Below are 24126 nucleotides of genomic sequence, written 5' to 3'. Positions count from 1 at the left end.
TCCTGTGGCACCTTTGAGACTAACAGAAGTATTGGGAGCATAAGCTTTCGGGGGTAAGAACCTCACTTCTTCAGATGCAAGAAGTGAGGTTCTTACCCACGAAAGCTTATGCTCCCAATACTTCTGTTAGTCTCAAAGGTGCCACAGGACCCTCTGTTGCTTTTTACAGATTCAGACTAACACGGCTACCCCTCTGATAGTAGACAGACACTTTCCCCAAATCCATTTTTGTCAGAAATTCACTGAGACAGACTTGGGGATAGACTTAATTTAATTGTAGAGGTGAAGATAAATAAAGAGCATGCAAGGAGCCTTCCACTATACCAACTGAACTAGGGCCTGTCACATTTACAGGCCTGCTCCTGAGGTATTCCCCAAAGGGGATAGGGAGAGGCAGAGAGGAGGCACCAGCTCCTACCACACTTTGCACCAGGTGTGTAATCCCTCCCTGAATTCTCCAAGAGTAGGTCTACGCTGCAGTTAAACACCCGCAGCTGGCCCCTGACAGCTGACTTGGGCTCACAGTGCTTGGGCTAATGGGCTGTTTAAATGCAGTGTAGATGTACCTTGCAGGGTCCTAGAGCCCGGGCTGCAGCCTGAACCCAAACATCTACAATGCAATTAAACAGACCCTTAGCCCAAGACCCGTGAGCCCAAGTCAGCTGGCATGGGTCAGCTGTGAGAGTTTAACTGCAATGTAGACATACCCTAAGGGACAGTCACAGTGTGGATCTGCCCCACCCCTTACTTGGACCAGACTGATCCTGGAGAAATTGCAGTGACTGCAAGAGGAAAGAAACCCATTTTACCGAGAGTAGAAATTCACTGCTACATATTTCAGAAGTGAGAAAAGTAAAAGAAAGCACCAAAAAACTATTAGGTTTAATATATGATTTGCATACAGAATTAGTGAAGCTTAAAACACAAATTGAAAAAAGTTGAATACTTTTCTAGAAAGCTGTTGGCAGGGAGGGGTGTGTGTGTGTGTATAGAAATCAGTGATATTAACATGCTCTCTAGGACTGCATTGATAAGAAAATCTTTTATCTCTCAGGAGAATGTGGATGACCTAGAAAAGAGTAGTTGACATTCCAATCTGAGGCTTGTTTTGCTATTCCTGAGGGCGTGGGGTGAGAGAGAGGCAGAAATATATATGTATTTGTTCTGAAGTTGATTAGAGCAGATTTCCCTGAGGTCATGATTATTCATACTCCTGAGACTGACCTAAACCAGATTTTGAAAGGAAACCTGCAGTGAAGTGATAATTAAAATATTGTTTTAAAAAATTCAAATATAGTGTTTGTAAAAGGTGCTAGATTACAAACCCTGGCAAATGTTTATCCACAGAGTAGTAATCATGATGTAAAAGTGGAATAATTTCTGCTTGCAGGATGGGGAACTGGCTTATGATGCCTGTTACTAGGGAGGATCAGGAAGGTTTGGAAATGGAGGGAGGAGGTGACAAGATGCTTATCACTAAAGAAACACAGAGAGAGAGAGAGAGAGAGAATGTTGTAATGTCTAGAGTTGAAAATTCCTATCACCGGTGGTGTCTGTTCCATGGATCTTTCCAACCACTAGCCTTCTCCCACCTACCTCATGGACTCTGGGCACTTTCCCTCTTTTTTCCCCCATGACATCTGTAACCCTTTAGCCAGTCCCTGGCTATTGCAGCTCAAAGATAAAGTTAAAGCCCAAATGGTCCTCTGCTTATCCCTAGCACATCACTTTGCAGTTAATCTCTTGCAAAGTTGTGGTGCAGAAATGCATCTTGTGGAATTGTGCTGTGAAGGTTCAAGGATAGAAGCCTGTGACATGTTTTTGATGGTGAGATGCAATCTCATGCACTTCCTGGAGAAGATAAAAGTAAGAGTAATCAGTAACAATGCACAGGAAAAGACATTAAAATAGATGTCCAGCTGCCTACCTGTTCCCATCATCTATCTTTTTCAATTACATTTGCTAGTACTGCAGAAAAGTCAGCTTTGAAGTAGCTGTAATTCATGCTAAAATTAATTGCAGTATGAATGATGAGCTTGAGAAATATGCTAACTACATCAACGGTTTGGATTTCTTATTTAGTTATGCAGTACAGCCATGATTCATATAGAAGGGTTATAAATGCAAGCAAATCATCTTCTTGAAGAACAGTGATGGTAGTCAAGAGATAATTTATTAGAAAAGCAGAACTACCCACTGCATAGATTTATGGATAAAAGCTTTTTTTGAAATGGCTATATATATGAGAGGATTATTTTATGCCTAACCCACCCCCCACCATGTGGAAACCATTTTTGATCTGTAATTGTATAATAAATTGGGGTATGTGTCTGAGAATGAAAGAATGCACAAGCTTTCATTTTATGTGGAAATATATGTTAATTTACATACTGTATTAGGAAAGCCCTACTTGAATTGTGGGATGATTGTCAAATAATTGAAGCTGAGTTGTGGACAAGACATGGAAAATCACAGAAAACTAATAATGGACCTTTATTAATTGCTGTAATTTGGAAAAGACAGAGAAGACCTATTTGTTTAAGAAAAATTTGCTGGAACAATATAAACACTCAAGTATTTTGTTATGCCTGCTAATATTTTTTGATAACCAAACATTTTGCTGCAACTATATTACAGTCATTAATATGCAGGGTTGATAACCCGAGCCCCAGCCACTAACAGCTCGGATAAATGGGGTCTATCGTATTAATGGGGAAAAAGATGTGTGTCGCAAACCTCAAAATGTATGCAAAATTGTGGCCTGTGCAAAGTAAGCTAATTAAAATCAAAATTGCCCTATATTGTGGGATCTGCAATATCGCAAATTAAGTAGGGCCTTATGTATTAGTTATTTTAATTTTTTAGAAGTTGGATCTATAGTTGTGTAGAGTGTGACTTAAACTTGATATGAATATCAATATAGTAAGGTTGCACATTACTGTGAAACTAACTAAGAAGCTAAGATACTGCTATATGATACCAAAGTTCTCTTATCTCGATAATGAAGAACGTTGATTGCCATTCCTATACAGTTATGAAGGGGAACAAGGATCCAGTTTGTGTTTGCTACCTATTTTACCCCATCACCCATACCTATGTACTCTCATATTTTCCAGCTTTTTCCCTTATGAGAATCTTGAATTAGTTCTCTTAGGCCAAATCCAACCTCTCTTCTAAAGTAATGGACAGTCCCTTGAGTGCAGAAATAGTGTTGTTTCATTCCAGTTGGGGGAGGGGTGGTATTCACTGCAACTTCTCTACAGTATGGATCTCTACAGCAGTCTGAGGAAAGAGGGGTGTGTGTGTGTGTGTGTGTGTGTGTGTGTGTGTGTGTGTGTGTACATGCCAGGGGGTGGGTGGGAGGACATAGGTAGGCTCCTTTAAGCAATCTCCAGTCCTCTGCGCCATGGAGAAGTACAACTGGAAACCACCTCAGACATTTGGCTGAAGTTCCCTCCATGGCATGGTTTTTCTTTATGAGTGTGGGGTGGGGACAGGGGGATGATATTTGCCCTCCTGGTATCTCCTGGGAGCTTGCCCAATATCTGGCCACTTGGGTCATGTGCTAGGCTTAAGGCTTAATTATCCTTATTTGGGAGGTAATCATTCCCATAATAATTTGATCTGGTGACTGTAAGCCGTTGAATTTACTGCCAAAGCACCCCATTATGTCAGGGCATGGCACTGCTGGAAACGTCATCTCTTGGGTCACGGTTGACCTTCACTTTGACTCTGGAATGGTCTGATTCTGTCTGAGACTCAGCCCTCTGGCTAAGTCCCATTTAGTCCAGATCCCTTCCAGGATGACAGAAATATAATTCAAAATGCAAAACTGGCCCAGCACAGTAGATCCTTCTGTTACCTTTTTGGGCTATTCCTCAGCCCATTCTTTAGGCTCGGTCTCAATAGTCCTTACATCAGGCTTGTATGCTCCTTCATTGAGACTGGCCCACCCTCTGCCTAGTAATCCTATGTTGAGGAGCTAAATCTGTTTCTTTGGACACACTGCTGTTTCCCTGCGCCACTTCCTATCTCTGAGCCTCTTGTGCTGCTTCCCCACAGTCTATGGTTAACACAGCCTCTCCTCTGGTTCCCAGACTGTTGGCTTCTCCTTTGGTCCTCTCAGCTCCTTCTTTCCTTGCTGGAACACCAACCCCAATCTCTATGCCCTGCCCCCTTTCCAGGGCCCACAACAGGCATTAATTCCATTCCTGTGGCCTTCTTCAGTCTGCCTTTGCAGATCCTTCCCAGAGAGAGGGACCTCCCTATATCATTTCTCCTGTATGCCCTTTTCTAACTGGGTTCCCTCCCTCTTTGTGTAGTCTTTCCTGACCCTTTCACAGCTGGGGTCACTAGTCATAAATTAAGTATCAGAGGGGTAGCCGTGTTAGTCTGAATCTGTAAAGTAACAGAAAGTCTTGTGGCACCTTTAAGACTAACAGATGTATTGGAGCATAAGCTTCTGTGGGTGAATGCCCACTTCGTTGGAGTGAGCATTCACCCACGAAAGCTTATGCTCCAATACATCTGTTAGTCTTAAAGGTGCCACAAGACTCTCTGTTGCTTTAGTCATAAATTAAGTTGCCATATCAGACCAGCTGAGAGATAGCCGCTAGGTCACAGGCAAGGCAAAGACTGACTCCCCTGATGGGGCCAGCTAGTAACAGCGACCTTGGTATGCAAACTTTGTAACACTGCATCTACTTTTTCCTTCACTGGTAGTTGTGTATGTGACCAATACGAAATGGTTCAGGGCCAAACCCTTTAAACAAGAACAAAGTTTCTGTCAATATATACAAGTACTGACATAGAAAACCCCTAGCTTTACCAGCTTTGGAACATCTCATAGTCAAATAACCAACTGTTCCTAATGAAGAGGACATCAAAGTCAAGCTCCAATCCAGCAACGCTCATAAGCATGTGCTTAACTTCAATAAACTTGCAGGGGTGCCCCCTGCAATTTTTCACATAGTATACACATCTATGTCACTCTCACTTAGATTCATCATGGCATTTATGTATGTTGTGTCTATGTCTGAGGTAGGAGAAGAGCCAGATTAACCAATCCTAGGCAAACCCTATCACGGGGGTAGGCACCTATGGCACACATGCCAAAGGCGGCACTCGAGCTGATTTTCAGTGGCACTCACGCTGCCCGGGTCCTGGCCACCGGTCCGGGGGGCTCTGCATTTTAATTTAATTTTAAATGAAGCTTCTTAAACATTTTAAAAACCTTATTTACTTTACATACAACAATAGTTTAGTTATATATTAGACTTATAGAAAGAGACCTTTTCAAAACGTTAAACTGTATTACTGGCACGCAAAACCTTAAATTAGAGTGAATAAATGAAGACTCGGCACACCACTTCTGAAAGGTTGCCGACCCCTGCCCTATCATGTCCATCCCCACAGACCCTCTCCCTGCCAGCTCTCCCATATGGACACTCATTGCAGCTCCCTGTGCTTGTAGCAGGTTTTGCTACTGTCACTGAGCAAGTCCTGTGAGCAGAGCACAGAAGACATGGGCTGTTGGAAGTGGAGCGAGGCTGGGCAGGTGGGTGGACGGGGGAGCCCTGGTTCAGGAGCTGGCACCATGGCAATGGTGAGGAGGAGTGCCATCGCAATGCCCCCTCACATTTGTCATTATGGCCCTCTGTCATGACTGGGTGGCGGCAGGGCCAAAATTGAGTGAGTGGTGTTGTGACCTGGTACATGGGTGCCATCATGACAGAGGACTGCAAGGCCAAACCTGAGTAGCCATTGGGGCAGCCACAACTTTTCCTCCTTGCTACTGCTGTTGGGCCAGCTCCCACACCAGTACCTGAACCAGACCAGCAGGAGTTCAGGTTCCCATCCTCTCATGAACCAGGCCTTAGGGACATGCCTAGGTTGTCTATGACCTAATCCAGCCCTGGGTGGAAGGGCCCCAATTCTGATGACTTGGCACCTTCCACTGTATGTAATGTGCATATGGCTGTGGGTGCCACTATTACCTTGAGTAGATCCAACTCAAATTAAATCAGTGGGACTTCTCTAGACGATTAACATTAAGCACATGCATAACAGCTTTGCTGAACTGGGGCTTCAGTCATTTTTCATGCAACTTAAATAAACAAATATTTTGACTTAGTATAGTCTTAAGAAATAAGATGATAACTTAATTCATATAGACCCCAAACAGTCAAACCTTTAGTCATTATAGATCTGGACTGACCACTTTTAAATTTATTTAAATGTTCTTCCTATGGAATCTTTCCACACAGGAAAAAGTCTTTAGAATTATGTTAAAGAATAGCTCAATATATTGATCACTGATGTGTGACCTGCAAACTATGTATAAATACAAATACATTTATTACCATTTTAGGCAGCTGAAACTTGACTGATGCATAACTTGATGTTCAACAGTCATTTTATGGCTCTTGGTTTACAGTCTAGACAAAATTGGCAGCCTCTAAAATTTATAGCTGAACACTGTCACAAAAATGTGTCAAAGTAAAATTTGCATAAAGGTTATACTGTAATGGCCTGGCAATCATCCCATTAATGACTGCTTTCTGTTCAGAGCTTGTTTTAAATACTTTTCAGATTGTTTGGAATCCATCAGACTTCAATCCAAACACAACGGTTGTCTGTGGGAAAGCGTTCTTAGCTTCCAAGTGGACAGAGATAATATTTATGATACATGTTTTATGTATGCTACAAGGAAAAAATTACATGGTAATTTAATTATATTAGAAGCTGGATACCCTGCCCTATAAATTCTAGTGATTCAAGTGGTTACTGTGGCAAAATTAAAGAAATTATTTTATTTTAGTTTCAACTAATTTTGTAGTCAAGTTATTTTATACTTCTATAACTTGCTTGCAATATTGGCTGGATAAATTTAGGAAGTAAGCAAACATTTTAATAATATTCAAAATAGAATAAAATGTTTCATTTCATTTTAAAAATATATTATAATATTAAGTTTGCTTTACTTGTAGTTGTTGCCAAATTCTTACTGATGCCTTTAAAATTATAGCTGTTTAATGGTAATATGCAATGCAGCAAATTCTTTGTGGTGAAGCAACAGTACACTTCAATAACAGTTGCACATCTGTGCTAGATACTGCAAAATATAGCTTTGCGACTACATGAGTAACAATTGTCCTCTCAGAGCTTATAACTTGGGATGTCTAATCAACTCTGAATATTGTAAAGGTTCCTGTGTATAACTCAGGCTAATGTTATTGTGAGTTTTGGGCCAAAGGAGAAAAGAACCCGTTCCCTAAGCTTTCCCAACAACTTAGAAAACTAAGTAGGAAAAATGAAAATTAATGATAGAGGTAAAAAAACATAACAAAAAGCAATATGTGAATTGCACACAGTGAACAAATTCTTCCTTATTTGGGCTTCCATTTTTAAAAATAGATGTAGCAATTGTTAGCATTTAGATTTGCCATATTCTTAGCAAACATCACAAAAACTTGCCTCCAATGCCAAGCTCAAAATAGAAAAGATTTAGTCTGAATGGTGTGAAGATTACTTCTATGACCTCATTTTAAATATGCCTCTGCAAATGCCCATTCTTGTGATATGTGCACCTCTGGTGCCATGTGACTCTGCAGAATTAATAGAAATGAAAAACAACATTAATTGGCAAGTAATTTTTCTTTTCCAGGTATTTTTTGCCATTTCTGTAGAAGAGATCACTGTAGTACAAGATTAATAATCATTACTAAGAACTGGATTCAGCAAGGTAGTTCCAGGTTTAAGAACATGAGCAAACCCATTGAAGACAAATGGACTATGCATGCTTAAACTTAAACATTTTGATACTTAATATTGCAGAACTGGTGTCACCCAATGACAACTCAGGATGCTCAATATTTTGTAATACTTTTATTTTAAAGAACAGTCTCTCTTGCAACCCTCAGAAACTGCAAATGTGACTGGCTGGCAAGTACACTATTTTTTCCTTTGCTGGAATATTCCATCATAATATTAGCATTATGAGTGTTTTCTTAAAACTTCAAAAAACAAACAAACAAATTTTTAGAGGTAAGCATGAATTGTGAGAAGTGTATACATCTAATGTGAACATCTAATGTTCCAAAGAGATCCATTGAAATACACTAGGTCTGCAGATATCAAATTCCCCTAGCTGACACACAGAGTCCAACAATTCCAGTCTGAGTCTCAGAAAAGGATAAATTCAATTCCCTTTAGCCAAATAAGGACACAGTTATGTTCCAATTCCCAGCTTAAGAGTTTCATCGTCATCCTATGTATACTCTCATATGCTCTCTTGTAGGAGCCTAGTGTCAGTGGAAGAGCATTTGCGGTTTCTTCCTACCCTTCATTGATCTTCACTGTGCTTAAATTTACAGTGCACCATTAACAAGTTATCATTTGCCATTATTATTATTTGCATTGTGATACTTCGATCGGGGCCCTGTTGTGCTGAACACATTACAAAAACATGAGATAGTTACTACACCAAAGACCTTACTGTCAGTCTAAATAGACAAATGGTTTGAGAGAGGAAGTGCTAATATCCCCATTTTAGAAATGTGGAATTGAGGTACAAAGAGCTGCAGCAGACCTGGGAATTGAACTTAGATCTCCAAAGTCTCAATCCAGTACTTTCCACTACAATAAAATGTGGTCCCTCTGTCTACATGTGCTAGTAGATAACACACTATTATCACACTACATTTAAAATAGAAAATACACCTGACATGTCAGATAGCACTGTCTGGCAATACCTGGAATATATGTTTACTTTCTAATGGGGATCACTGTAAGTGGTCACTGAAAGAAATGTGAATATTAGAGGTAACGTAAATATTAGAGTAGGTCAGAAAAACTTGGACTGAATAGTTTTCCACTGGAAAACACAGTTCTGTTGAAATCAAAATCCTTTATGAAATCTTGCCAGCTTGACTGAAGTTTTGTTTGGGAGAAAAGAAAAAAGTTCCAACAATGCTAAAACATCCTATTTTAATAACTTTTGAAACAAAATGTTCCTTTTCTTCCTTTTGAAACTACTTTTAGTTTCAAAAATTTAAAAATGTTGTATTCTAAAATAGTCAACATCAAAATAAATTAATCCCAAACTAATTTTTTGTTCAGAAATTCCTTTTTGTGTAGAATTTTGAAATTTTGGGTTTAATACCAAATTGGAAAAAAATCCAAATTTTTACATCTAGAAATGCTCCACAAAACAGAATTTCTATTCTCCGGTCAGCTCCAGTGAATATCAATGTCTATGTTAGGTAGTCTCCTGGCTGTGGGACTCAGACAGTTTGGTAGGTTTACTGCCAGGCATGAGCATTGAGCATGTGGGACCATTCTGGGAAAATGTTACAGCATTAAGAGTGAATTACAAATATTAAAAGCAATAGGCACAGTAAATAATAAAAGAACTATTCATACACTAAAATTTGTTTCCATAACCCATTCATCCAATAATTGCATATACCCAACAACTTCTGATAAAAGTGACATCTGATCCCAAATGATTTGGTAACAGAAATGGAGAAGAATTAATCAAATAAATTGTTCACTGCATACAGTTTGCTTGGGTCTAGTTAAAAAGAAGGAGAATCTTCCTCCAAAGCAGTATTCCAGGCTATAGCTATACTTTAAAAGGAACACTGCTGAAATGACAAGCATTTCAGGTAGACCTGAGACCGAAGAAGAATTCTGTATATTCACCAACAGAATTTGGTCCAATAAAAGATATTACCTCACCTACCTTGTCTCTCAAACATTTTAGGTACTCAGGCACAATACATCAGTTACTCCTCCTAGAGTCAATAGTTATTAAGTTGGTATTTCCTTTAATTGAGTACAGCAAATTAACCAATACTTGTCAAGCATACGAATTTAGCACAAATAATAGCCTATATAGTGAGACAGAAACTTCACATTAGAAATGACTTAAGCAAGCCTCAAAAGGTTCAGAGTTCATGTTCAAGTTGGATAAACAATCAAGAGTTCAAACACTAATCCAAAGTTTATCTGAACTATCTGAACCTAGTCTAAAAGTCTCAGAAAAAACCCTGTTCTTGGAAGATTTCCAAATGATCCTGCTTTGGGATAGTCCAGAAATATCATGAGAATAGCTGTCCTCATGGTAACGAACAGTGATTTCCCTACACCCCCTCCCCCCCCGAATTTCCCCAACACCCCTCCCCCCAGTTTTGTGAACTAGTTACATGCCAATTTAGTGACTGTTTGGAAATTTGAATTGAAACATTAATACACACTTTAAAAGCATATAAAGTGTATGATAAAATAAGTGTATCTAAAAAAGTATAATTGGCTAGGTCTACACTACCCGCCTGAATCGGCGGGTAGAAATCGACCTCTCGGGGATCGATTTATCGCGTCCCATTGGGACGCGACAATCGATCCCTGAATCGGCACTCTTACTCCACCAGCGGAGGTGGGAATAAGCGCCGTCGACAGAAAGCCACAGAAGTCGATTTTGCCGCCGTCCTCACAGTGGGGTAAGTCGGCTGCGATACGTCGAATTCAGCTACGCTATTCACGTAGCTGAATTTGCGTATCTTAAATAGACTCCCCCCTGTAGTGTAGATGTACCCATAGATTTGAAAAGTATGAACCTATGTTCAGACTAGCTTCCTTATACAGCTGTTGTTTTTTATGACAATGTCAGTGCATTCATTTGGGTGCTGTTGGCCAACCTAATCATTTCAAATGATGATTTGTAAGCAAAGTCTAAATGAGCTCTCCCTGACAGCTAGTGATGAGCTGGGGTGGGGGGAAAGGCTTCACGTCTAAGTGCTTAGTTCTGTTGTGGGGACAGTGTTTCTGTGGAAGAGACGGCCCAGACTGGACTAGCAGCAAGGCTCCCCCACTGAGAGCTCAGCTGAAATCACTGAGAGCTGGGTGGAACTTAAAGAGACCAACTCGCAGAGGTCACAGTAGCAGGTAGCAGCAGAAGGTGACTGCGCAAGGCCATTGGCAACAGAATGGTGGAGTGAACAGTGGCACAATGAACAGCAGTGGCCAGAGCAAACAGTGAGCAGCTGGAGGAATGAGCAAGGTGCCTTCTTGCCCCCCACCTGGGAGGTGTACTCACGTGAAAGCACTTCTGAACTTTGAGTCTCCACTGACCAAGGACAACACCGGTGAGTGGGATGCAGTGGAGGGAAAAGTGAAGGGCACGTTAAATAAACATTTATTTGTTGGACTATATTTTAGTGACTTTGCTCCAGAATGCTAGATTTGTGACTGGGAATGGAAACTTATATAAATATGTTTCCTAGTAAGCCAAGATTTTTAAAATGCATTATTTGCCCAGGTTGTTATCTCACATCGTTGCTATCTTGAGAGGTCATTATGTTGGGGAGTTTCTGTACTAAACATTTTTTTTTATTATAATTAATTTTTACATAAGAATGGTCATACTGGGTCAGACCAATGGTCCATATAGCCCAGTATCCTGTCTTCTGACAGTGGTCAAGGCCAGGTGCCCCTGAGGGAATGAACAGAACAGGTAATCATCAAGTGATCCATCCCCTGTTGCCCATTCCCAGCTTCTGGCAAACAGGCTAGGGACATTCAGAGCATGGCGTTGCATCCCTCCCCATCCTGGCTAATAGTCACTGATGGACCTATTCTCCAGGAATTTATCTAGTTCTTTTTTTAATCCTGTTATAGTTTTGGTCTTCACAGCATCCCCTGGCAAAGAGTTCCACAGGTTGACTTTATGTTGTGTGAAGAAGTACTTCCTTTTGTTTTTTTAAAACCTGCTGCCTTTTAATTTCATTGGGTGACTGCTAGTTCTTGTGTTATGTGAAGGATTAAATAACATTTCCTTATTCACTTTCTTCACACTAGTCAAGATTTTATACACCTCTATCATATCCCCCCTTAGTTGTCTATTTTCTAAGCTGAAAATTCCCAGTCATTTTAATCTCTCTTCCTGTTTCATAACCTTAATGATTTTAGTTGCCCATCTCTGTACCTTTTCCAATTCCAGTATATCTTTTTTGGGATGGGGTGACCAGATCTGCACACAGTATTCAAGGTGTGCATATACCATGGATTTATATAGAGGCAATTAGATATTTTCTGTCTTATTATCTATCCCTTTCTTAATGATTCCCAACATTCTGTTTGCTTTTTTGACTGCTGCTGCACATTGAGTGGATGTTTTCAGAGAACTCTTCACAATGACTCCAAGATCTCTTTCTTGAGTGTTAACAGCTAATTCAGACTCCATCATTTTGTATATATAGTTGAGATTGTTTTCCAATGTGCATTACTTTGCATTTATCAACATTGAATTTCATCTGCCATTTTGCTGCCCAGTCACCCAATTTTGTGAGATCCCTTTGTAACTCTTCACAGTCTGCCTGGGACTTAACTATCTTCAATAGTTTTTTATCATCTGCAAAGTTTGCCACCTCACTGTTTACCCATTTTTCCAGATCATTTATGAATATGTTGAACAGTAATGGTCCCAGTACCGACCCCACAGGGATACCACTATTTCTCTCTCCCCATTCTGAAAACTGATAATTTATTCCTACCCTTTGTTTCCCATCTTTTAACCAGTTACTGATCCATGAGAGGACTTCCCTCTTATCCCATGATGGCTTACTTTTCAAAAGTCAATTTAAATTAAATAATTTTTTTTTATTATTTTTTTTCAGAAACCTAGACCTGCTATGTGTTTTGGTGTAACTTGCATTATCCGTATGTTAAATTTGCATTATCCTAACAAAACATTTACTTTATTCATATCTCTTTTATATGTTGCAGGTCAAAGTGAAAATGAAAAGACAAAAACCAATGCAACAATTTTTCCACTCAAAGGCCTCAAAAACTAACCAAGGTGAAGAACACATCAAGAACCAAGAATATATCAACATGTCATCTGAAGGTCAAGTGGTATATCTACATCCGACCAGTCCGAAGCATAAATACAGCTACCTACTGAAAAAACAGTGTCTCCAAAACCTAAAGGCAGTTCCCGATGTTTGTCGGTCAAAGTGTTCCCATTTATCGAAGTTACAAAAGATGGCTACCAGTGCACCTCTTGCAAAAAAGCTTATGAAGAAGGAAAGCTTCCCAATGCTATAATTGGTAAAAGTGGAGGAGCTTGGTTTGTCAAACCGATCAGCAAAGCCAATACTGACAAACTACGTGAAAAGGCTGCAAAATAGCAGCCCTCTGGAGTGCATCAACATGCAGAAAGCCTTATAAACCCACTTTCAAAGCCAATTTTAGAAGTACTTAATGAGACTGTTAAGAATGCTGGAGACACAACACAGTTCACGTGAACAAACATGGCTGTGGCATCCTACTTTCTATTTAAGCAAGAGATACCACACACTACAAACTGGAGGCCAATTTTAAGTTCATCCTCAAGTTGAACACTGGTTCCGGACAAGACCAGCAAATGCTCACTATCTTTCTCCAAGAAACTCAACTGACTGGCTAAAAGCATGCGGTGCAACAGTGAAAGACTCAACAGTTGAAAAAGTGAAGAACTGTCTCACCACATTCAAAAAATTTGCATACATGGCTGATGAATGCACCAATGCAAATGGGCATCAAGTATTAAGTCATTGTGTACGTTATCTTGATATCAGGGGTAGGCCAGTAGATGCATTTCTATAAGTTCAAGTTATAGAAGACACATTGGCTGCATCTGTGACAACCCACATCTTAGAAGAGTTAAATGCTTGTCAATTGGACCCCAAAGAGATGGCTGCTTGTGCATTTGATGGAGCTGCAAACTTCTCTGGAAGACATGGTGGAGTACAAGCTTTGCTCAGAGAAAAGTGTAACCCTAATCTCTCCTATGCACACTGCAGAGGCCATCTACTCCAACTAGCACTAGTACAAGCTGCAGAATCTTCAAAAGACATTTAAAAAGCTATAAATTTAATGTCTTCATTATATTCTTTTTTCAGCAAGAGTCCAAAAAGACTGAATATCTTGGAAAATATAGAAGATACACTGGGACTGAAGTTCAAATTAGTACAACCTGGGAAAACCTGCTGGCTTTCTCATGAGCGATCCTTGGCAGTTGTCTTAAAATTACTCCAGCCATTATTACTGGCTTTGGAAAGTATCTACCAAGATGGGATGGATCTAAGTAGTGAGGCTGATGGATTACTTTTGCTACTACGTTCAGAGATGACTATTGCCATTCTCTCTCTCGTAAATCTATTGTTGAAACCACTTGGGTCATTAAACCATGCCATCCAGGCATCTGCTACAACAGTAGTAGATCTTTGTCCAGCAATAGAAGCTACGTTTGGATCAACAGAGAGCTATCCATTGAAAAAGTACTGGAAGAAGCAAAGACTTCAGTCCAGAAGTTGACTAATGAAGACATTTATATTGAATCCTTAAGTGAAGAAGACAAGAAGTGTTTGTTAAGACAACTGAAAAAGTACATAGACTTGATTCTTAAAAATCTACAAGATTCTACTCAACCTCTATGTAGCTTTTACAGATGCCTGTCCTATAAAACACCAACAGCTGAGTGGAGTGAGGCACTACCAGCAGTGGGGCTGCCATGTGATCAGGACAGAATAGAGAATTTAAACACAGAGTGGAATATCATATGACGAATGAATGAAGATTTGACTTCAACTTCTTTTTTATCACCACTAGTGGCTTGACCTGATCTTTGTGCTCTGTTTCCTGGGATGAAAGAAGTAGGAATTCATCTCTTGCTACTTCCAGACACAACAGATACAGTTGAGTGTTCTTTTTCATCATTGAATAGAATTTTGTGTTCTGAAAGAAGCCGCCTTCTGCTTGATCATGTGAATGAACTAATGAGCATATCTATTGAAGGAATGGAAGTACCGGACACACGAGACGCCACCAAAGATGAACGCATTGCATTCAAGAAGTTCATTAACAGAGTTGCGCAAAATTATAACAAGAAACCAAGAAGGATGTAGATGTCGTGCTTCATACAAGGCTTGAGTAACCAACTTTAATTTGTGTGATGATTTTAAAACATGAGTTAAATCTAAGAAAATGGTCATGAAACATTTTCCAGTTTTTACTATGATGCCCACCTTCACCCTCACAGTCTCACTCCTCATCGGCCCTGACACACACACACACCTGTAAATTTGAACACCCTCCCCCCTAATTTCAATTCCTGGGGAAACCACTGGTAATGAAGCAATTGTAGACTGTGGCTGTACAGAGTTTATGAAACTTTAAAACAATGAAACAGTTACACCTCTACCCCGATATAAGGCTGTCCTTAGGAGCCAAAAAATTGTACCGCATTATAGGTGAAACCGTGTTATATCGAACTTGCTTTGATCCGTCGGACTGCATAGTCCCGCCCCCCCGCGCCCCGGAAGCACTGCTTTACTGTGTTATATTCAAATTCCTTTTATATCGGGTTGCCTTATATTGGATAGAGGTGTATATGTTTCAGAACCTTCTGGAAGCACTGGTTTGAGATGCCAGGGCACTGTTTTTTCAGTGCAGTGGTGTTTTTTGTATTTTCTTCTCAACGGGTTACCCATCCCTTCTTCATATCATCACAGCCCAGTTTATAGAGCATTATGAGAAGTATTTTGAGGGATGCATAATTATAAATTTCAGAAAATGGCCTGTAGTTACAAGTGCAAATACATTCACATGTACATATAACATTACCACAGCTAAGGATACAGCCTCAGCAACTGCAGGTGCAATTGACTATTTTGATGTGTAACAGTTCATTTGGGTGTGTACTTAGCATTTTCTGAAAATCTGGTCTTAAACTAAATTTTACCATGGCAACTGAGATTTACCCCAGGGTGTATACTGTCTTGTGTGCTGGATTTCCTTTGGGACTTTTGTACAATCAGAATACGTGTGTGTGTGTGTATGTGCATGTGTGAGAGAAAGTGAGAACGAGCGCATGCATGCTATCTCCTAGGCCAGACGTGGGCAAACTACGGCCAGTGGGACCGTCCTGCCTGGCCCCTGAGCTCCCGGCCCGGGAGCCTAGTCCCTGGACCCTCCCCCAAAGCCACGTTGCCACGCGGGCCGTGCTCTGGCCCGCCGCTCCCACTGGGCAGTGCAGCTGGCTCTGGCCGGGTGTCATGGCTGCGAGCTCCTGCTGCTGGTCAGGGGGCGGGGAGCGGGGGTGTACTAGGGGGTAGTCAGGAAGGAGGGGGTGGTTGGATGGGGTGGAGGTTCTGGGGGGGCGGTCAGGGGATGGGGAACAGGGAGAGTTGGGAGTGAGTCCCAGGGAGCCTGTCGGGGGGCCTGTCAGGGGGCGGGGATGTGGATAGGGGTCGGGAGGGCAGTCAGGGGACAGGGAGAAGGAGGGTTGGATAGGGGACAGGGGTCCCGGGAGGGGACGGTTAGGGGGCAAGGAACAGGGGGGGTTGGATGGGTCGGGGGTTCTGAGACGGGCAGACAGGGGGCAGGAAGTGGGAGGGGGCGGGAGCCAGGTTGTTTGGGGAGGCACAGCCTTCCCTACCTGGCCCTCCATACAGTTGTGCAACCCCGATGTGACCCTCGGGCCAAAACATTTGCCCACGCCTGTCCTAGGCTTTTCCCCCCTTCTCTTTCTCTGTTCCCAGTATTTTCTTTTGCTATCAGATTTATGAACAATCCTTCAAGCAGTCAGCTTCATTAATCTCTTATAAATAGGATTTCTCTTTTACATTGACATTGCTGCCTAATGTCTCCTGCCTTTTTTACTTACAATCTACTATGAGCTAAGTTGACCAGATGTCCCGTTTTTATAGGGACAGTCCTGTTTTTTGGGACTTTTTCTTATTAGGTGCCTATTACCCCCCACCTCCTGTCCCGTTTTTTCACAGATGCTATCTGGTCACCCTACTATGAGCTCCTAGCTTCTTGGACACTTATGGATGTTAATACTTCTTCTTTATGCTCTGTTTGCTGGATCACAATTATCTGTTACTTTCTAAAAATATTTTATCATTACATTGCTCTGCTCTATGAACCCACTCCTTACTCTCGTACAAAGATATTTCTCTAGCACATAATCTTTCCTATTTGACTCTCATTCTGAGTCCGTTCTGCTCTTAATTAAAAATAAATAAAAATAGTAGATATAAAATGCTTTCTTCTCTTACTAGGGTTCAGAATGGATCAGCCAGTAATGCACTACGAAAGGGTAAATTAGAATACATAAATGGCTCTCTGGCTAAAGTCCCCCATATATATTGTATCCTCTAGATTCAAAGTTGGTCCCATCATTTTTGTCTTGCTCTTCATCAAGCCAAGATCTGTTCTGTAAGAGAAGCTTACTGCAGTTTCTTCTTTGTTTTAATCTTTATGACTCTCATCCATAATGTTTTGTATTTAGCCTTGTCATTATCCAGTTTCTTTCTTTCAATAATTTAGGATAAAAGTTTGAAAAGTACCTAAGTAATTTAAGAGTCTAAGTCCCATTTTCAAAAGTGACTTAGGCACTCAGGCCAAAATTTAAAAAAAAAAATGGTATTAGGCATTGTTCCCCTTAGCATTGCAAGGCTTAAATATCTCAGACAGCTAACTCCCATTTTGAAAAGTGAGTTAGGGCATGCATGATTTTGAAAATCCTACTGAGTGCCTGCCTGCATCTTTAAGTGCCTTTAAAAATCTGGGCCTCATGAGCCTAAGTCCCATTTACTTTCTATGAAACAGACTTCTGATATCTAAGTCATTTTTTAAAATGGGACTTAGGCACTGTCATAACTATAAAGGGAAGGGTGTAACAGCTGTCCTGTGTATAGTACTATAAAATCCCTCCTGGCCAGAGACTCCAAAATCCTTTTCCCTGTAAAGGGTTAAGAAGCTCAGGTAACCTGGCTGGCATCTAACCCAAAGGACCAATAAGGGGACAAGATACTTTCAAATCTTGGGGGGTGGGAAAGGCTTTTGTTTGTGCTCTTTGTTTGGGAGTCGTTCGCTCTTGGGACTGAAAGGGACATCAATCCAGGTTTTCCACATCTTTCTAAACAAGTCTCTCCTATTTCAAACTTGTAATTAAAAAGCCAGGCAAGGCATCTTAGTTTTCCTTTGTTTTCTCAACTTGTAAATGTACCTTTTACTAGAGTGTTTATCTTTGTTTGCTGAACTTTGAACCTAAGACTAGAGGGGAGTCCTCTGAGCTCTTTAAGTTTGATTACCCTGTAAAGTTATTTTCCATACTGATTTTACAGAGATGATTTTTACCTTTTTCTTTAATTAAAAGCCTTCTTTTTAAGAACCTGATTGATTTTTCCTTGTTTTAAGATCCAAGGGGTTTGGATCTTGATTCACCAGGAGTTGGTGAAAGGAAGGAATGGGAATGGTTAATTTTTCCTTGTTTTAAGATCCAAGGGGTTTGGATCTTGATTCACCAGGAGTTGGTGAAAGGAAGGAATGGGAATGGTTAATTTCTCCTTGTTTTAAGATCCAAGGGGTTTGGATCTTGATTCACCAGGAGTTGGTGAAAGGAAGGAGGGGGAATGGTTAATTTCTCCTTGTTTTAGATCCAAGGGGGTTGGATCTGTATTCACCAGGGAATTGGTGAAAGGTTTCTCAAGGCTTCCCAGGGAAGGGAATTAGCTTGAGATGGTGGCAGCGGACCAGACCTAAGCTGGTAGTTAAGCTTAGAAGTCTTCATGCAGGCCCCCACATTTTGTACCCTAAAGTTCAAAGTGGAGATACAGCCTTGACAGGCACTTCTGAATGTTTTACCCTTGGTAAATACTTTTTAAATATAGGGTCAGGCTTTCAAACCGAGGCATAACATGTGCGCCTACAAAATTGCAAGCACACCTGAAATGCCCTGAATTTTCTTATGCAAAGCTGCATTTATGTCCAAATCAGGTTATTGAACACCAATCTAAATTTAGCTTTGTTATCTTGGAAAAGTCCTTTGAAAATGAAATATGCTATTTAAGTGCTCTGCTAAGTACCAGTTTGTTGGCATCATTACTCCATTTTCATATGCACATGGGGAAAGGGCAGGGATGTGTTGTGATTGGATGCATGTGCACTCGTTTGTGGTCCCCGCTATTGAAAATGTATCCCATAATTCTAGTCTTCCTCCTTTTATGCTTTTTCTGTCTCTTAGATCAATAATACATATGCCAATCTGTGCTGTAGCTATAGTCGTATTCCTGGGGTGAGATTTTCAACGGGCTATAAAAGTTTTTGGTTATGTTGGGCATAAATGTAGAATAAAAAAATTATTATTCTATTCTGCATCACTGTTTTTTAAAAGCTTTTTCCATTTGTTAAACTGCCAAACCCTTGGAGCCAGCCTTATTTTGAAACACTTAATTGAAGAGGAAATGCTACAAAACTGGAGCTATTGCTATGACAACAAGTAGCCAGTACCTGCTTCTGGTAAGCCACTGCCAGGAAGGTAATAATAATAATTTACACAAATGCGTTGTGGTCTCCCATGAAGAATAAATGTTTCCAAACTTTATAGATTTTTGTGATGACAATCACATTTTTTTCTCTTGAGACAGAAACCTACATTCTTTTTTTCCTCCATAGTCCAGTTCTGAACAGTCAACTGTAATAAGATCCCCTACTTATGCTCCATTATTGGTCTAATATGGTGGTAATTTGAAGGGCACCTCATTTGTCAGCCTAAGGCAAAAGTCTTTGGAGGCTGCAATTCTACACCCCAATCAGAGATGTGTGTATGCTGGCAAATTTCATTGCTAGTGGTGTATGTTTTAGAGAGAGACTGAAGAAAAAAAAATATACAAGACAAAACTATTCAGTTTAGCCATCTCTTAAACCACCCATAACTTTCTACAGCTCCCGGTATGCTCCATTCCATAGACCTGTCTCAGATCTATCTCTGTTTATGGCAGGTATTGAAGTCTAGTACAGCCTGAGAAGACAGATTTTACAGCATGGCTATGGTCAAGAGTTCCATAATTCCACAGGTGATATTCTTTGTTATTAAAAATCTTGTTAACCCACTGTCAATTTACCAAATGTCACATATCTCCCATGAGGTCTAACTGAATTTCTGAGCTTGCCGAGCTCTTATGTTCCACATAAGAGTAGCTTAAGTCTTGCAATGCTACACAAGAGATTATGCAACTATAACCTGAACTGAAGTTACTGCCCTTCCAACCTTGTAAGTTCCAGATGGAAGTATCAGAGCTGAGAGTACTGGCCAAAGCTGGTCTTGAAGCATGTCCCCAGGGTCCTCCGACACTGAGAGAACACCTCAAAGTCTGGTCTGCCATTGAACTGAATAACCAAAAGGTTTGGGCATCTCCTCAGATATTTGGATAAGTAGGATGTACTGTGTTCTCAAACCTCTATAAAAATGGGTTCAAACAATTACCATGTTTTTCTTTACCCTGTGCAGACATACAGTGCGACTAGTTAGTCTCATTCAATCATTTATTCTTTTGATATGCAATGCTGCTAATAAACATCAGTCCTATGTTTTAGATGCCCCTACATAATAAGGGGCACACTCAACACAACACATAATAAAACTACTCAAATATCATACTAATCAGCTGCCATGCAACTTAAACATTGTATAACTACTCCCATAACAATAAAGGCACCTGCTATTGCTCAACAAACCACCATCAGAAAACAGGCTAAAAATATAAGCTCTGATGAGTCAAGGGAAGAGGCAATTTCCAGAGTCATGAAGAATGCCATAATGGCAGCTCCTTTCCATTTATAACATGGGGGGGGGGGTCAAGTTCAAGCATTTCAATGAGTGAAACTGTGACAGTACACGTCTGTCATAGTCAAAGCAAATGATTAAGCTGGAATTTAATGCTGGTGAAATGTACCTGACTGGCAGTCTTGGAGGTTGAGACCCTGTATTTATTTACAGAGCAGATATAGCACAGGCAACAGCAGGACAAGATTCCCCACTCCATCACCCTAGGGTGCTTCAACCTGGACAAGCAGGGAGCATCTCTGGAAGAGAGAGGGTAGTTCACTTGCCATGCCCATACATTTTTTGGCCTCTCACTTGAGGGTGCGATATCTTATGTCAGTAAGGGCCAGATTTCTAAATATATTTAGATGCCCATAGAAGCAGATAGGGGCCTAGTGGAATTTTTGAAAGTGCCTAGGTACCTAAATACCTTTACAAATCTGGCCCTAAGTGCCTATTATTATTATTATTAGCAGTGATGTGGACACTTATTTATGGGGCACTGGACGGAGACCATCACATTTATTTCATATTGGACAGCAAACATCCACAGCTAGTGGTGTGTGTTAGTCCTTAACTGCAGTATTTAGGCTAGGTTGAACTACTGCCCTTGAGAGAAAAGGCCCTATATCCCATTACCAATCCCTTAAGTCCCCCAGCCACTGCAAAGCAAACACTTGACTTTTATGGTTGGTTTCAGTTTCAAGTCTGTTTTCTCTCCAGTGTTTTGTTCTCGTTATAAAAGTGGTTTTCAGTGTCATCTTAGAAACATGGCACATTTTTATTAGCGATTGTTGTCCCTAGAGATGGGCAATATCATCCTTGTAAAATATTATAAGATTAGATTTAAATGATAAAACCATCAAGGCAGGAACACCATTAGCAAAGGGATCTGCACATCTAGAGAGAGGGAGAATATTCATACTAGGAAGCAGGAGCAGATCAGACCTCTTCCTTTTAACCAAACCTTTTCAAGGGCAGGTTAAAAAAGGTCGCTTGAAGCAGGCTTCCATTGGCTCTCCCCAAAATAACCTCCAAGCTCCCTTGCTCTTTGGAACACAACCCCTTTTCAGTTTCCTCATGCATATGACTTCCGGTTCCTTCCTTCCATGTGGCTGCCACTTCCCCTGAGACATTTTCCATTCTCCTTTCCAACAGCCTCTTGGCTTGCTCCCTCTCTCTAGTTTGCTTGCTTGCTTGCCTTCCCACAATTTCCCAACTGTCACCGTACTCCACTGCAGTATTACTGGGATCTTCAAAGATTCTTGCTTTTTAAAATACCTATTGTAGCAACCACAAACCACAAGTATACTCATGCTGCACACTGCATTTAAAAGATATTCTGCATACTCCTATTGCACATAGACTAGTATATGTATATATATGTCAGGTGAAAGCATCTTAATCAGATCACATTGCATTGAAATCCCATTGTAAGCATTACTAATCACACACTGTATTATCTTAAAACAATGATATGGTCTCAAATAATATGAATATATATATATGCTGTAAAATTAATCTGTTTAGCTGAATAAATTATATACACACACCAAAATTAGCAACTGCATTTGGGAAAAAAATGATTATTCAAAGTCTATGGAAATCAGTTCTTGACTGTGTGGCTTATCTGACAACTGACAACTATTACCACTTCAATGACACATATCCCAGAAGTAATATACTGAACGCAGAATTACTGAGGGCATCATAATAGCACCAGCCAATGCTAATGAATCAATGCAGTGATATCACCCATGGAAATAAAAAAGGCAGTATTTCCAAGTGTTATATACAAACACTCACATATATAGATAGCTAAATGTGAAATTGTAAGGATTTCAGGGGTAACTATGGCAGGTCAGAGAGAACTAAAAAGGAAAGAGTGAACTAACAGAGGTAAGTCACAAATACTGTGACTTTAAATCAATGTAACAGTTATTACAGAGTTATGAAGTACAGCATTTGACTCTAAAGCAAGACTGGATATGAGAGTTTCTAGAGCCTTTTGTAAAAGCTACATATAGCTTCCAACCATAACAAAATCTTACTGAGTGTTAATGTTACCAAACAGTGTACACAAGGGAGTGATAGCCACAACTCAAGATGCTGTGTTGGCATACAGCAGTTTGGACATGCTGGTTCATGCTTCAGAGGTTGTGATTTAGTGAAACAACCACTAAGACACTGAAGATCTTGTCTGATGGTAAAACCACAACTTTATAGAAACCAGATTTGAAAAAAGACAAGACGAGCTGGGGATTATTGTTCATTGAGGATGTTAGCAGATAGATAGGCAGAGAGAAGAACCACCAATATGACATAGGTATTGGATAGAGAGAATAAAGGCTTATTTACACTGTACGTTAGTCTGCACTAGGAGGGTGTCATGTGCTACTTGTACTGTGTGGATCCTGTTGGCACTCACTAAAAGTTATGTAATGTGCATTAATGTGGTATGATTTGAAACAGGAGTAAATTAACACACACTAGGGAACCGTTAGTGAACCCCACCAAGACCCACACCAGCCAGCTAATGTGCAGGAGGCTAGAGTGCATTGGAATTCACCCCCTTGTACTAATACACCGCATAGACAAGCCCTAAGCAACACAGCCAGCAGAAACAGACTTAGGGCCCAATCCTGCAGTCCGATGATCAGCAAATCCCTCCTATGGAAGTCAATGTGAGTTTTGCTCCTGCTGGGATTGTGGGATCTGGCCCTTAGGCTAGGTCTACACTATTGGGGGGGGGGTCAACCTAAGATATGCAACTTCAGCTACGTGAATAGCGTAGCTGAAGTTGCGTATTTTAGGTCAACTTACCTGGCTGTGAGGACGGCGGCGAGTCGACCGCTGCCGCGCCGCCGTCGACTCCGCTTCCGCCTCTTGCCACGGTGGATATCCGGAGTCAACGGCAGAGCCATCAGGGATCGATTTTATTGCGTCTTCACTAGACGTGATAAGTCGATCCCCAATAGATCGATTGTTACCCGCCGATCCTGCGGGCAGTGAAGACATGCCCTTAGAGTTTTGGAATTATTCTCTTTTCCCTGTCTGAAGAGCCAGTGAAGTTTTCTTGTTGCTCTCAGTCTGAAAACATCAAGAGCTTCCTCTATCTTCATACCAGCAACATTTTGTGAGAACTCGCTCATGGGGCTTTGCTGGAACTCAAATAGCTGCTTCCTGTACTTCACAGCGCCAGTAATAGACATTTTAGAATTTCTTTTACAAGTTTGTAACATTTTCCTCCCCATCCCTTTTAAACAAAGGTCCTATACAGCTGCAGACATCACTTATATCTAAACACTACCTCTGATATTTGGTACTAGCAAAGAAAAAAACCCAAACAACAAACAAACACCACAACAAAAATATATATATAAACAAATATAAGGAACATACCAAATTCACAAGACCGTAATTTTCAGATCTAAAAATGAGTTTGCATCCATGTGGCATGTTTCCAAATT

General features: G+C 40.6%; 1 protein-coding gene across 2 annotated transcripts in view; it reads right to left on the bottom strand.

Annotated features, from left to right (window-relative positions):
- LOC117877620 (rho GTPase-activating protein 7-like) overlaps window positions 1-24126 on the bottom strand; it is a 218399-nt gene that overhangs the window by 177780 nt on the left and 16493 nt on the right. The window lies entirely within an intron of this gene.

The sequence above is a fragment of the Trachemys scripta genome, chromosome 5 (assembly GCF_013100865.1).
Source record: "Trachemys scripta elegans isolate TJP31775 chromosome 5, CAS_Tse_1.0, whole genome shotgun sequence".
Classification (NCBI taxonomy): Eukaryota; Metazoa; Chordata; order Testudines; family Emydidae; genus Trachemys; species Trachemys scripta.
Note: the sequence above shows the minus strand (reverse complement) of the source record. Positions and strands in the feature narration are given on the sequence as shown.